The following is a 13,404-nucleotide window of genomic DNA, read 5'->3' on the forward strand; positions in this document are numbered from 1 at the left end:
TGAGGGGGGCAAGTATTGTCCCCAGAGAAGTGAAATGACTTGCTGAAAGTTGTACCGTAAATCACTGGCAGAGCTGGGAATAGATCTCCTGGCTTCAAGATTGCTCCTTTAACCCAAGAGAATGCTATTAGAACAGTAATTGAGTTCGCTAACAATGGAGACCATGTTGCAAACATGGCGCTGGTTGTAATCTGTCAGAGGGCCAAGCTACATTAGTGTTCAAAGGGTTCGGTTTGGGAAGAGACCTAAAAACCTTGGATGCTTTCCCCAGACATAATCAGAATTTTCAGAGGTCTCTTTCCCTGTCCCCTTACTCACAATGAGATACCTTAACAGAGATAGATGAACCAGCTGAGTGCTGGAGACAGAGTGAGGGAAGGCCAGGATGGTAGCCAGAGGAGTTCTTTTGCAGAGCCAAATTGGTTTGGTTTTGAGTCAAGTTTTGCTTGGTGGCTGATTGTTTTAAAGCCATGGAGAGCCCTCTGAAATCAATATATTCGTAGAGGATGGTGTATTATTTTTTTTTGCTCTCAAAAGATTTTTCCAACCTATTGTCTCTTCCTTTCTGCAAGAGGCTGCAAACTACCGCTGGCTTCCCTCATTCCAGCCAGAAAGCGTGAAAGGTGTCTGTAGTGCCTTCTGTCGCTGACCACAAAGGCCTGTTTTCAGGAGCGCTGAACAGCTGAGCCCTACCAGAGCTGCTCAAGATACTCTCCCATTGCAGATTTTCTGTGATGCTTATTTGTGGTCTCGGCACTGAAACAACAAATGCACAGATGTAGGGATATTTACAGTGCAGGCTCAATTTGTTTTACAAATATTGATGAGAAACGGTTTGTTTGGCAGCAGTATTCTCCGCTCCCTTAAGCAGAGAATTCTGGCTTTAGTCTCCATGCCCTGCTGTAGTGAGCTCCCTTTGCTTTCGGATATGTGCGTTGGCAAGGCTGTCATTCCTGCAGAGTTGTAGTTGCTGTCTTCGGCTCGGCTCCCTGTGGGGACGACAGCGCTGCCTCTTCTACTGGCCGTGCTCGCTGCTATCTCAAGGCACAGTGGTTTTTGCTCCTTTTTGCAGGAGAAAGCAAGAGTATATTGCGCCCCCAACAAAGCTTGTTGTTGTTGTTCTGTTGTTGAGCACTAGCTGAGCTCTCTCTGCTGTGTGAAATACGGAGGAAGATGCAGGCCTTGCCACCGGAAGTTTTCTGTCTAAATAACCTACTTTACATGTAAACCAGCTTCCCCACTCGTGGTTTTCCATGGGTCAAGCAAGAAATAAGGTTTGAGCTCTCCAGTGCTGACGGAAATAGAGCAGCCTCTGGAGGGCCAGGAAGACTTGGCTGTGCATAGACTCTAGGGGAAGAGTTGGTCGCTTGCCCAGTTAGCATGGAGAAAAGTTATTACAAGGATAGCCGAGTTCCTTCAGAATAGATGTGACTGGCTTCCCTGTGATGCTTTGGACACAGTTCTGCAATGTGCTGAGCACCTTCCTCTCCCAGGCCTCTGGGATTTATTCACGTGCATCAGTCCCTTGCTAGAGCAGGGCCCTATTGTAGATGGGCTCTGGGGCCTCTTAGCGCTTCGCAGCATAAGGCCTTTACTCAGCAGCTAGATTTGAAGCGATTCATATTGGCTTAAGCCCTGGCAGAAAGGAGCTGACCCCTAATAAGGGGGTGCTGGTGGAATTTGTCAAAATGTCAAAGTGAGGACTCTTGGTTCCTATCTGAGGTACTGTAGGTGGCTCTGTACATAATGAAACAGGAAGCGTTCAATTATGAATAAAACACCTGCAAACAATGTGACAAAAATACTTACATTTTATTTCAGCCTTTCCATGTTTTAATTAGGAAGCCCACACTGAGGCGTTTGATGTTGAATGAATTGCAGCGTGTGAGATGTCGGAATGTTGAATTAATGATGTCTGGTGAGATGCAGTCTTACGCGTGACATCTACTTTTTGCTGCTGTCTCTTCAAACAGAAAGCTCCCGTTATGTTTCAAGATCTAGTGCATCAGTTCTGGATTAGAAACTAAAAGCTAACTATATGAGGGTTCAGTAAACCTTCATATTGTATGTGGACGGGGAGAGCTGCTGGCAAGATAAGGTTTCTTATGAACTGCTCTGGTTTGGGCTCTAGCGCTCAGTGAGGCACCCTAAATACAAACTAAGACTCAGGAAGTGTAGTCTAATAGCTAGAGCAAGGAACTGGGAGTCAGGACTTCTGAGTTCTATTCCCAGCTCTGCCACTGACTGTTTATAATTTTGGGCAATTAACTTAAGTCTCCAAGCCTCAGTTTATCAGACAAATGGATAGATCAACACCTAACTCCCATGGATGTTGTAAGGCTTAAATAGTTAATTTTTATCAAGTGTTTGGAGATTTTTGAATGGCAAAAGTACAAAGTTAAAATAAGTATTACTTCTTATTGTACATTTAATGTGTCCAGATGCTAATGTGGTGGGCATACAAATCATCAAAAAGGGCTTGATACTTCGGTAAGAGTCTAGTTCAGCTTTCACAAATGCAGGCGTGGATCTGGCTGTAAGTTTGCAGGGGAACTGAAATGGGGAATAGAAAGCTTAACTTGTTTGAAAAGAGCGAATTATTTTCGACCCTTATTGTGACTGTAAAATAGGATATGTGGTTAAAATAGGGTGATTTAAGAGCTGTTTGTGGTGCAGTGTGAGGCTCCCCACTGTGTGCATCTGATTGGCTTACTCTACCTAGTGGCCCTGCCACTGCAGATCTTCCATGTGCACAGCTCCCATTGTGCTCCCTGGAGTTCCATGTACTGAGAGGATGCAGGATTGGGGCTATGAATTGGTGATATGTATAATGGGTAAATCAAAAGAACTGTGTCACGTGTAATAGGACAGTTCTTTGGGCCCTTTGTAGCAAATGTTAGCCTGGCCTTGCAGTGACAAGTATAAACTGTGAAATGATGTAAACTTATTTCTGTGTTGGAGTGTGATGGCAGAATCCCACTGTTGTTATACTGCTTGGATTGAAGTTCCATCACTTGTTCCTCAGATAGCTTTGGCCTAAACAAAGGAAAACCCAACCCCAGCTTGCAAAGCGCTGGAAAGCACTGAGATCTGGTTTGGAAGGTAACCAATCATTCTCAGATTAGTTTGCAATAGATGGGGCAGATCTAGAGTGCATCTGGGTGGAGAGGGAAGGGATGGGTGGAATGTGGCAAATGGGCAGGAGAGCAAATCAGTTGGAATTGAGTGGGGGCGGGGGATTAAGGAAGGGAAATAAGTTATTTGGGAGATGTGGTCAGGAAGACGTGGCAAAGGGTCTCTAGAGAACCTTTACACTCTAAAATGATATTCACAACACTGATGCCTCTTTCTGCCCCAAATTCCTACCCACAAGAAAAGAGGAAACAAATAAAATCTTCTAAAAAGGAAAAATGAAAGAGCCAAGCTCCCTTCCCCAACCAGTGCTGTGACTTTGAAAACGGACAGGTGCCAAGAACTCCATAAAGTCCACCATGAACTTTGCTATCCCTGTTGATTGTACATAAAAGGTGCTCTGATGCTACCATGTTGGGTGGCAATATGAGACTAAGATAGATGGAGAGATAGAAGTGGGAATTGTGTAAGAATGTTTGCAGGTCTTCTTTTAGTACACTAGTACAGTGGCTAAATGCTGGCATTCTGCCGAACAGTCTTTGGAGGACACTTACGAGTAGCCTGGGGTATTTTGGACTTGTGGCTCTCCTGCCCTATTTGTATAACTGGGTATTTGAATTTGGTATCCCCATCTGTTTTAGCTTCTTCTGGAATCCCAGGAATTTGTCTGCTGCTCTGTGATAACATTTTTGGTTTAGTATCATTTTCCCAATTATGGAAATTGGTTTTAAAAACCAAACCCAAACAAGTGCATATTGCTTTGGCTTTGAGTAACATCCTTCATCAAACACACACGGTGCTTTTTAACGTAGGTCCCAAACAGAAACAAAGCTGTTTGTGTGGGTCCCATCTGCTGTCACAGTACATGTACTCAGATTTAGCACATCCAGACTGTTTGTTCGTGAGGGAAATGCCATCTGGCCTAAGATGCCTTGCTCTTGGGTTGGTCTTAATCCCACCTTCCTGCTTCCATGTCATATACCTCAGTCCTGCCTACCTCCTCCAGAAATGGGTGTAGGTGGCTGATGAATGCCTTTGTAAGATGTTGCTCTCCTTCCCTTCCGATATCATATTGTATTTGTTAGCTGTTGGGTGAAATAGTTCTGTCTGACTTTCCCATTTCCTAATGTTTTGAATACAGAATGTTTTTGTAGGGTCTGTAGTAAATTAATTAGTTTAATTACTGGGGTTGGAAGAGAGGGACTTTTAAGAGTCTAAAATCCATCTCAGTTTTTGTGACTGAAAGTGGAAATAAGAGCTGGTCAAAAATGGGATGCAAATTTATTTTATCTATTTATTGCATTTCGCCCCCCCCATTTATTTATTTTATTTACAGTGTAGACTTACCCTGTATTGCCTCTGCTCCTTAAATCTTTTAGTCTTTAAGGTGCCACCGGACTCATCGCTGTTTTTCTGCTACCTACAGCACCCATTGTAAACATTTCTCACTCATTGGGAATAGCTCCACTGTAAGAATATAAGCTATTTTATAATTATACTATTCCTTTAGATTGGGCAAAGGAGCAGGCTTGTCATCAGTGGATTTCAGCATGGTGAGTCGGCTCAGCCTTTGGGCTACTAGATGTAAAACTCTTCAAGCCCTGGTGTATTCTATTAGTTCAGAAGAATTATGAGAGCATCTAACTAACAACTACTGGAATGCATGCGCATAAGGGGCAGCGCTCAGATCGTGCGTTCAACCTTCCCATTTGTTTTCTGATTATCTGAATTGCCGATTAACTGTGGAATGTTAACATTCATGTTATTTGCTAAAATTGAATAAACATAACCTCCGTTTTCTTGCATTTAGTGCTTAATAATCCACTTTAAACATTCTCTAGATAGAATCATAGAATATCAGGGTTGGAAGGGACCCCAGAAGGTCATCTAGTCCAACCCCCGCTCGAAGCAAGACCAATTCCCAGTTAAATCATCCCAGCCAGGGCTTTGTCAAGCCTGACCTTAAAAACCGCTAAGGAAGGAGATTCTACCACCTCCGTAGGTAACGCATTCCAGTGTTTCACCACCCTCTTAGTGAAAAAGTTTTTCCTAATATCCAATCTAAACCTCCCCCACTGCAACTTGAGACCATTACTCCTCATTCTGTCATCTGCTACCATTGAGAACAGTCTAGAGCCATCCTCTTTGGAACCCCCTTTCAGGTAGTTGAAAGCAGCTATCAAATCCCCCCTCATTCTTCTCTTCTGCAGGCTAAACAATCCCAGCTCCCTCAGCCTCTCCTCATAACTCATGTGTTCCAGACCCCTAATCATTTTTGTTGCCCTTTGCTGGACTCTTTCCAATTTATCCACATCCTTCTTGAAGTGTGGGGCCCAAAACTGGACACAGTACTCCAGATGAGGCCTCACCAATGTCGAATAGAGGGGAACGATCACGTCCCTCGATCTGCTCGCTATGCCCCTACTTATACATCCCAAAATGCCATTGGCCTTCTTGGCAACAAGGGCACACTGCTGACTCATATCCAGCTTCTCGTCCACTGTCACCCCTAGGTCCTTTTCCGCAGAACTGCTGCCTAGCCATTCGGTGCCTAGTCTGTAGCTGTGCATTGGGTTCTTCCGTCCTAAGTGCAGGACCCTGCACTTATCCTTATTGAACCTCATCAGATTTCTTTTGGCCCAATCCTCCAATTTGTCTAGGTCCTTCTGTATCCTATCCCTCCCCTCCAGCGTATCTACCACTCCTTCCAGTTTAGTATCATCCGCAAATTTGCTGAGAGTGCAATCCACACCATCCTCCAGATCATTTATGAAGATATTGAACAAAACCGGCCCCTGGACCGACCCTTGGGGCACTCCACTTGATACCGGCTGCCAACTAGACATGGAGCCATTAATCACTACCCGTTGAGCCCGACAATCTAGCCAGCTTTCTACCCACCTTATAGTGCATTCATCCAGCCCATACTTCCTTAACTTGCTGACAAGAATACTGTGGGAGACCGTGTCAAAAGCTTTGCTAAAGTCAAGAAACAATACATCCACTGCTTTCCCTTCATCCACAGAACCAGTAATCTCATCATAAAAGGCGATTAGATTAGTCAGGCATGACCTTCCCTTGGTGAATCCATGCTGGCTGTTCCTGATCACTTTCCTCTCATGCAAGTGCTTCAGGATTGATTCTTTGAGGACCTGCTCCATGATTTTTCCAGGGACTGAGGTGAGGCTGACTGGCCTGTAGTTCCCAGGATCCTCCTTCTTCCCTTTTTTAAAGATTGGCACTACATTAGCCTTTTTCCAGTCATCCGGGACTTCCCCCGTTCGCCATGAGTTTTCAAAGATAATGGCCAATGGCTCTGCAATCACAGCCGCCAATTCCTTCAGCACTCTCGGATGCAACTCGTCCGGCCCCATGGACTTGTGCACGTCCAGCTTTTCTAAATAGTCCCTAACCACCTCTATCTCCACAGAGGGCTGGCCATCTCTTCCCCATTTTGTGATGCCCAGTGCAGCAGTCTGGGAGCTGACCTTGTTAGTGAAAACAGAGGCAAAAAAAGCATTGAGTACATTAGCTTTTTCCACATCCTCTGTCACTAGGTTGCCTCCCTCATTCATTAAGGGGCCCACACTTTCCTTGGCTTTCTTCTTGTTGCCAACATACCTGAAGAAACCCTTCTTGTTACTCTTGACATCTCTGGCTATCTGTAGCTCCAGGTGCGATTTGGCCCTCCTGATATCATTCCTACATGCCCGAGCAATATTTTTATACTCTTCCCTGGTCATATGTCCAACCTTCCACTTCTTGTAAGCTTCTTTTTTATGTTTAAGATCCGCTAGGATTTCACCATTAAGCCAAGCTGGTCGCCTGCCATATTTACTATTCTTTCGACTCATTGGGATGGTTTGTCGCTGTAACCTCAACAGGGATTCCTTGAAATACAGCCAGCTCTCCTGGACTCCTTTCCCCTTCAAGTTAGTCCCCCAGGGGATCCTGGCCATCCGTTCCCTGAGGGAGTCGAAGTCTGCTTTCCTGAAGTCCAGGGTCCTTATCCTGCTGCTTACCTTTCTTCCCTGCGTCAGGATCCTGAACTCAACCAACTCATGGTCAGTGCCTCCCAGATTCCCATCCACTTTAACACTTTATTCCCATAACTCTCCCAGTTCATCGAATACATGTGCAAAGCCGCAACCAAAGAATAATACATTATATAACAGCTTCTGTGTATATGTGGATGATATTACCTAGAAGTATTTTAATATATACTTAATTCTAATGTGAATTCAAACATATACTTATCGCCTTCTGTTGATCGCAACATTGTTACCATAATTTGGAATCTCCTAGGCCAAGATCCAACAGTTTAGATGGAGTCTAGTAGAAATTACAATGAGAGGGGCGCTTTTTTTAAAGAAGAAATGACGCTTGCTTGCTTTCTGCACAGCCTTTGATTGCTTTTTTTAATATCTCCGTTTTATTTCGATGCGGGTTTGTGTGTTGCTATCCCACCTTATTAATTCGGAACTCCAAGGAAAATACCATTCATTATAACATTGTGGCTTTCTGCAGAGCTGGAAGATCATGGTGTATAAATGGTTCTTTTCCTCCTCTTGTTTGTTGGTGTGTGAAGACACCTGCATTAGCTTTATCTTGGGGTGCTTGTTTTTTTGGTTAAAGATACTTTTGTTGTTACAATCTCCCGAGCTTCAGTTTTGGAAAACGTTCTATCCCCCTCCTCCCCATTTTGTTTGTATAGGTTCTTTGGCTTTCTAATTGACTAGAGGGTCGACAGAATCATTTTTACTGGAAGGCTGGTGGTGCTGGTTTTCTACAGCATATAAATTGCTGCCTCTCTCATTCGCATCACGTTTCAGGGGAATGTTCAGAATAGAGAACTATGATGCATTGTGGGTCTCTGATGGAGGAGTTTTGCTGTCTTTTGGGCGAGCCCCAAAATCCACAGGAGACCCTGGATTCTTGTTGATCTGCTAATCCCATTTCCGATTTTTACTTTCTGTGAAGCAATTTTTCCTTTGCAGTTCAAACCTCCCTGTCCCCAAAATCAAATCAAATCAAACCCTTTAACCATTGCGCAGCCCCTTGCTTGATTTCTGTCTGTTACAAGCAAACCTGTTGTTCTCTCTTCTCTTGTAAATTAATTTCCATGAAAAATGCAGCATCACACTATGGCAAATGTTATTTATAATAAAGGAACGAGTCCTTTTATTTTAAGCTTCCCGTGTTTAAAATTTTATCTGTGTCCTGCTGTCTGGGTCTGTGCCTGTTCTGTTCCACATAGGTTCTTATACTGCTCTTGTTGTCACAGTGTCTGAGTTCCTGTCCGAGTTGAGAGCGATGCACGCGCTTTCTGTCTGAGTGGCTGTAAGCCATTATCATCTAGTGGCTGCTTAGCACAGCTCTTTGGGGAAGAAGAGCTCTTGCAGCCAGGTTGACAGCTTCTGAGAAGTGATTCTACCCCCCCCACAACCGCTGCCCCATTTCAGATCTGTCTCAGGAGAGTGATACAGAAGGGCCTGGGATCATTACAGAATATCAGGATCCATATAAATGTGACATACTGTAAGCAGCACTAGTTGTGGCAGCTGCTACCTCAGACTAGGAAGTATTAATAATGATACACACACAAACCCCTCCCTACATCTGGGGTGAGATTGGCGGGAGGGGGTTGGTATGTCTTTTCTTTGATTGGCACGGTAAACAAGCTGCTGTATTATAAATGCATTGTGTGGTTCTTGCTCTAGTGTAGGGAAGGTGATTGTAAGGCGTAGGTCAGAAATCACATGCTGCCTAAAACACATTGCTAATCAGTTGCGTTCAAAGTTTCTAAACGTCATAGTCACAAATATGATGCTGACTGGCAATGGCTTTTCGTTTCAGAGGATGCATCTAAGAGTTGCTCTTGCAAGTATGTATGTTTTTGTTGAAATGGATTGTGAATGTCTCTGGCATCTGGGTAACGCTTTCAGTTGCTGCTTTGTTGGATCACAAGTGCGAGTGGATGTCTGGCTGGAGGTGCTAGCAGGATCTGAACTCGATGCATCGCTGGATGGCAACAAGCCAATGCACATAAAAGAAGAAAAGCAGGACAGAGCATGTATCTCTGAGAGCTTTGCAAAGGCTGTACACTGAGGTTGGGAACCCAGAAAAGCGACACCAGCAGGCTTTGGGAGATTACACAGAGCACAGCTTGGGCACCCCAACCTCAGAGAATGCTGGCTGCCTTCGAAGCTATTTGGCAGGACAAATCCAAGGGATGTTCCAAAACTCCACTTAACCTGGAGTTATAACTGGGTCTGTAGCATGCATGTTTTTCCTGGCTCGTTGTGGGGAAGTAGAAGCACTTAAAGAGAAGAGGCAAAAAGTGATCAGGAACACTGATGGCAGAAGGACAGTCCCGAATGATGATTTTCTTTGAGCATCTGAAGTGTATCTGAGAGGCATTGTGAACCAGTGAATCAGATGCTGGACTGGGTGTTAGAGACACTGGTTCTGTGTCCAGCTCTGGCATTGACCTGCTGTGTGAGCCTGGACAACTCACTCCATCACTGTTTCTCTCTGATTCTCCCGGCCACTCAGTCTCTGTCTTGTCTGTTGAGATTGTAAACTCTTCAGGGGCGGGGCTGTTTGTCTGTCTGTCTACAAGGCCTAGCACACTGGGGCCCCAGTGTTGGCTGGGGCCTGTAGGTGCTGCTGTCGTATCAATAACCAGAACTGGCAAACAAAATGTAACAGGAAGGAGTCACTGAGCCAGATTTCAGATTGTGAGATATGGGTGCATGGTTCAGCTGGGCGTACATGGATATGCATATGTGGGAGCAAGCCAATGTTAATACAGGCAGAGTTATTGACCTTATTTAAAACAGTGCTTCCCAGACGTCTTTGTTAGCCACTTCTCTTATGCCTGGGACCACATCAGGTGCAGCTACAGACTTGTCTTGACCACAGAGCCCAGTGTTGACCCCAGAGCAAGCTACAACCAGGTGCTGGTGCTATGTGAAGATGATATGGCTCAGCCTGGCCACACAGTAGCATTGTTTTACTGTGGGCTATAGAAATGAACTTGTTCTTCACATAGAGTTTAGTCATATTCTAGAAGAGGGTTTGAAAAACTTCCCAGACCTTTGCTAGCCAGAAAGTGTCACTTTCTGGCCAGAAGCTGATGCAGGCATAGGGCTCCTTTGACTTCCTTGGTGAGAAGTCAAGGGTCAGCATTGTCTGAGGAGACAAATCTCTAGAGGATTCTGGAAGTTGCGGTCCCTGAATTGAGCGAGAGGGGACATTAGCCAGCACATCGCGTCTTGTCCTGCGGATTTCAGAATTTGCCAGGGGGATCTTAGACTTGCACCTGATGGGATGGTGATCAATAGCGCCGCCACCACCAGTCACTATATTCAAGTCAGTATCCAATTCAGCCTTGATTTCCTAGGTGTCTAAAAACCCTGCATGGGCTCGCTGCAGCCAAACTCCTGGACCTTGTCTTTCTGCTCCCCGTTATCTAGCAGTGGCCTCTCCTCTCTTCCTCCATGCAGCCTGGCCACAATTGGTGCAAGAGCCTTTTCCTTGCAACTCCTGGCATTGGGAACACCCTTCTGTATTTCTCTACCTCATTGACTTGCCATCCCTCTGGAAGTTGAGTTGAAAACATATCCCTTTCCTGCTCTTAGCTCACGGATCTTCACACAACCTCACCCAGGCAAAATGCCCTCACGCTGCCCCTAGAGTTCCACAGCAGCATATCTCCCTCAGGGGTTTCCACTGATTCCTCACCTGCACCTGGGCCAACTCCATTGCCTTTGTGGGGGGTGGGGGGGAGGTGAGCAATACAAAGCAGGTTTCCATGCAAGCTAATGTTGGCAGGGGCAGCATTGTCAGATGCCAGGAAGCTCGGTGGATATTCCCAAGGTGGCTTTCCATGTGCCCTATCCCTCCCCCAAACTATAGATCACTTAATGGCTTCTGTGGAGCCAGAGTGGTGGGAGGTGGTGAGATGGTACTACTTTGGTTCAGCTTCCTTTTCTCTGTTGGTATTTTCAGCAAGTTTCCTGTTGTGCCCACTCCTTTGGGAGGGGGATATTCTGGCCTCTGGTTTGGGCTAAACACAGGAGATAAAGCTGGATCATTTGTGGAACACACTGTAAATAAAGCTGTGGCCTCTTCCTTGTCAGCGGTGGTGTGACACTGAGCTACTGAGGTTAACATTTGTGCAGAAGTGGGCGGCATGAGGAAGTAGAGCAGTATTAATGTGGGCAGAGTTCATGACCTCATTACTTAAGCTAACATTTCTGAGATGTCTCTAGTAACCACTTCTCCTGAGCCTGGATCCTTATCTCTAATGTCTTATAAGTTTGGCAGTCAGTTTGGGAGTTGTGTGTGTGTGTGATTTTTTTTTTTTTTTTTTTAAACAAGCCCTGTACCGAACTTCCTTTCCACTTCAAACAGTATAATTAAATCGGAAGAGCTGGAGACCTAATTATCCTTTCCCATGTGAGAGGTGAAGCGCTTGTCATTAGAGAGAGGCTGCTGGCTGAAATCCAAAGGAGTTAAATCTCCTCAGTGCAGGGGCTGAAGCTCTGTTGGTATTTACTGTTAAGAATAACGGCAGTTACCAAATGTATTGGAGAAGGTTACTATCAACCGACACCTTGCGGATTATTTTATTTTATGGCTTGCATGGAGATAAGCAGAAGGAGCAAAGATAAAAATAACTAGATTCTGCATTCCCTTCTCAGTGACTTGTTTGTTTTTTTGCCTCTTCCAAAGAAATATTAATGAAGCCTCTGCATGGTGCATTTGACATGCTGAAAGCTTGGCCTTGGAACCTGTGAAGCTATGACTCTGCAGTGATGCATGAAAAAATTACTGATGGAGATCTAAGCCTCATCTGTGCTGGGGATTTGCTGTGATCCAGCCATGGGTGTAGCTTGTTCAATGTAAACCCCCAGTGTAGATAGGTGAAACTTTCGTGGCCTGGTGTACCTGTGCTGGAAACCAGGGATAGAAACACCAGTGCAAATCATAGCTTTCCTTGTCTATACTAGTGGGTTTGCACCTGTGCATCTATACACATATGTGGGCAAGGCTTTAGATGCTGGTTTTTGACCAGGTACCACCTGTTGTTTGTATTCCCATTGTTTAATAGATGCCCAAGTAAGTGTGGAGTTAGTTGGAATTGCATTGGGTTATCTTCATTACAGGTATTCGTAGGGCACCCATTTTAATACCTAGCCATCCCGTCCATCGGAGAACAATACTGTGTAGCACTTCTTCTCTGTAAATCTAAAGAACTTTTCAAAGGTAAGTCTCACTATCCCTATTTTCAAAAAGAAAAGGAGTACTTGTGGCACCTTAGAGACTAACCAATTTATTTGAGCATAGTCTCTAAGGTGCCACAAGTACTCCTTTTCTTTTTTGCGAATACAGACTAACACGGCTGCTACTCTGAAACCTATCCCTATTTTACAAACAGCTCCCAAAGTCTCATTTTTCCTAAGTGACTTCCCCACAGTGAATCAGTGGCAGAGGTGGGAATGGAATCTATCTCTTGACTCCCATTCCAGTGTTCTGTTCAACAGACCAAGATAAACATTCCCAGCAGCAGAAAGCAAATATACAGCAACACTATCTGCAGATCCAAAGGTCTGTCTAGACGAGAGCTTGTGGCCTTACTGTAACTTGTCCTGTGTAGAGTTGCCAGCACCTTTGTACATGCTAAACTAGACACTCCACAAAATTTGTTCTAAGATGAAGCTGAGATGTAGGGTAAACCACAGTTGTATGTGTCCTGGAACTAACGTTTGCGGGGTGTCGAGAGTAGCATGTACAAAGGCATTAGCTAGCTCGTGTTAACTGGCAACCAGTTACTCCAATTACAACAGCAGCACAAGCTCTAGTCCAGATGGACCCTCTATGTCTCAGCTATAGTGTCCTGGTGAGAGTGAGTTTTGGATGCTAGGACTCTGAGAATGCCCTGTCATCGGCTCCCCTGAGCCTGGCCTGTGGGTCAGTTCACCGGAGCATCTTGGATGAGTGGAGGTGGCATGATAGGCCAGAGAGGGTGGGGAGATCTCCCATAGCTCGGCCTATGGTTATTTAAGGCTTTGTGGGTGGTAAACAATATGTTGAATTGCATTCAGGGGAGGGATAGCTCAGTGGTTTGAGCATTGGCCTGCTAAACCCAGGGTTGTGAGTTCAGTCCTGAAGGGGGCCATTTAGGGATCTGGGGCAAACATTGGGGACTGGTCCTGCTTAGAGCAGGGGGTTGGACTAGATGATCTCCTGAGGTCCCTTCCAACC

General features: G+C 45.1%; 1 protein-coding gene across 4 annotated transcripts in view; it reads left to right on the forward strand.

Moving 5' to 3' along the window:
- PDIA5 (protein disulfide isomerase family A member 5) overlaps positions 1–13,404 on the forward strand; it is a 129,952-nt gene that overhangs the window by 22,390 nt on the left and 94,158 nt on the right. The window contains exon 1 of one of the 4 annotated variants that reach the window (XM_073305111.2): positions 12,265–12,405. The exons of the other annotated variants lie outside the window; for them this stretch is intronic. The gene's annotated coding sequence lies outside the window, so the exon portion shown is untranslated. Of the gene's footprint in view, positions 1–12,264; positions 12,406–13,404 lie in introns of those variants that run through there. 4 annotated transcript variants of the gene reach the window in all.

This window comes from Lepidochelys kempii, chromosome 11 (genome assembly GCF_965140285.1).
Source record: "Lepidochelys kempii isolate rLepKem1 chromosome 11, rLepKem1.hap1, whole genome shotgun sequence".
NCBI lineage: Eukaryota > Metazoa > Chordata > Testudines > Cheloniidae > Lepidochelys > Lepidochelys kempii.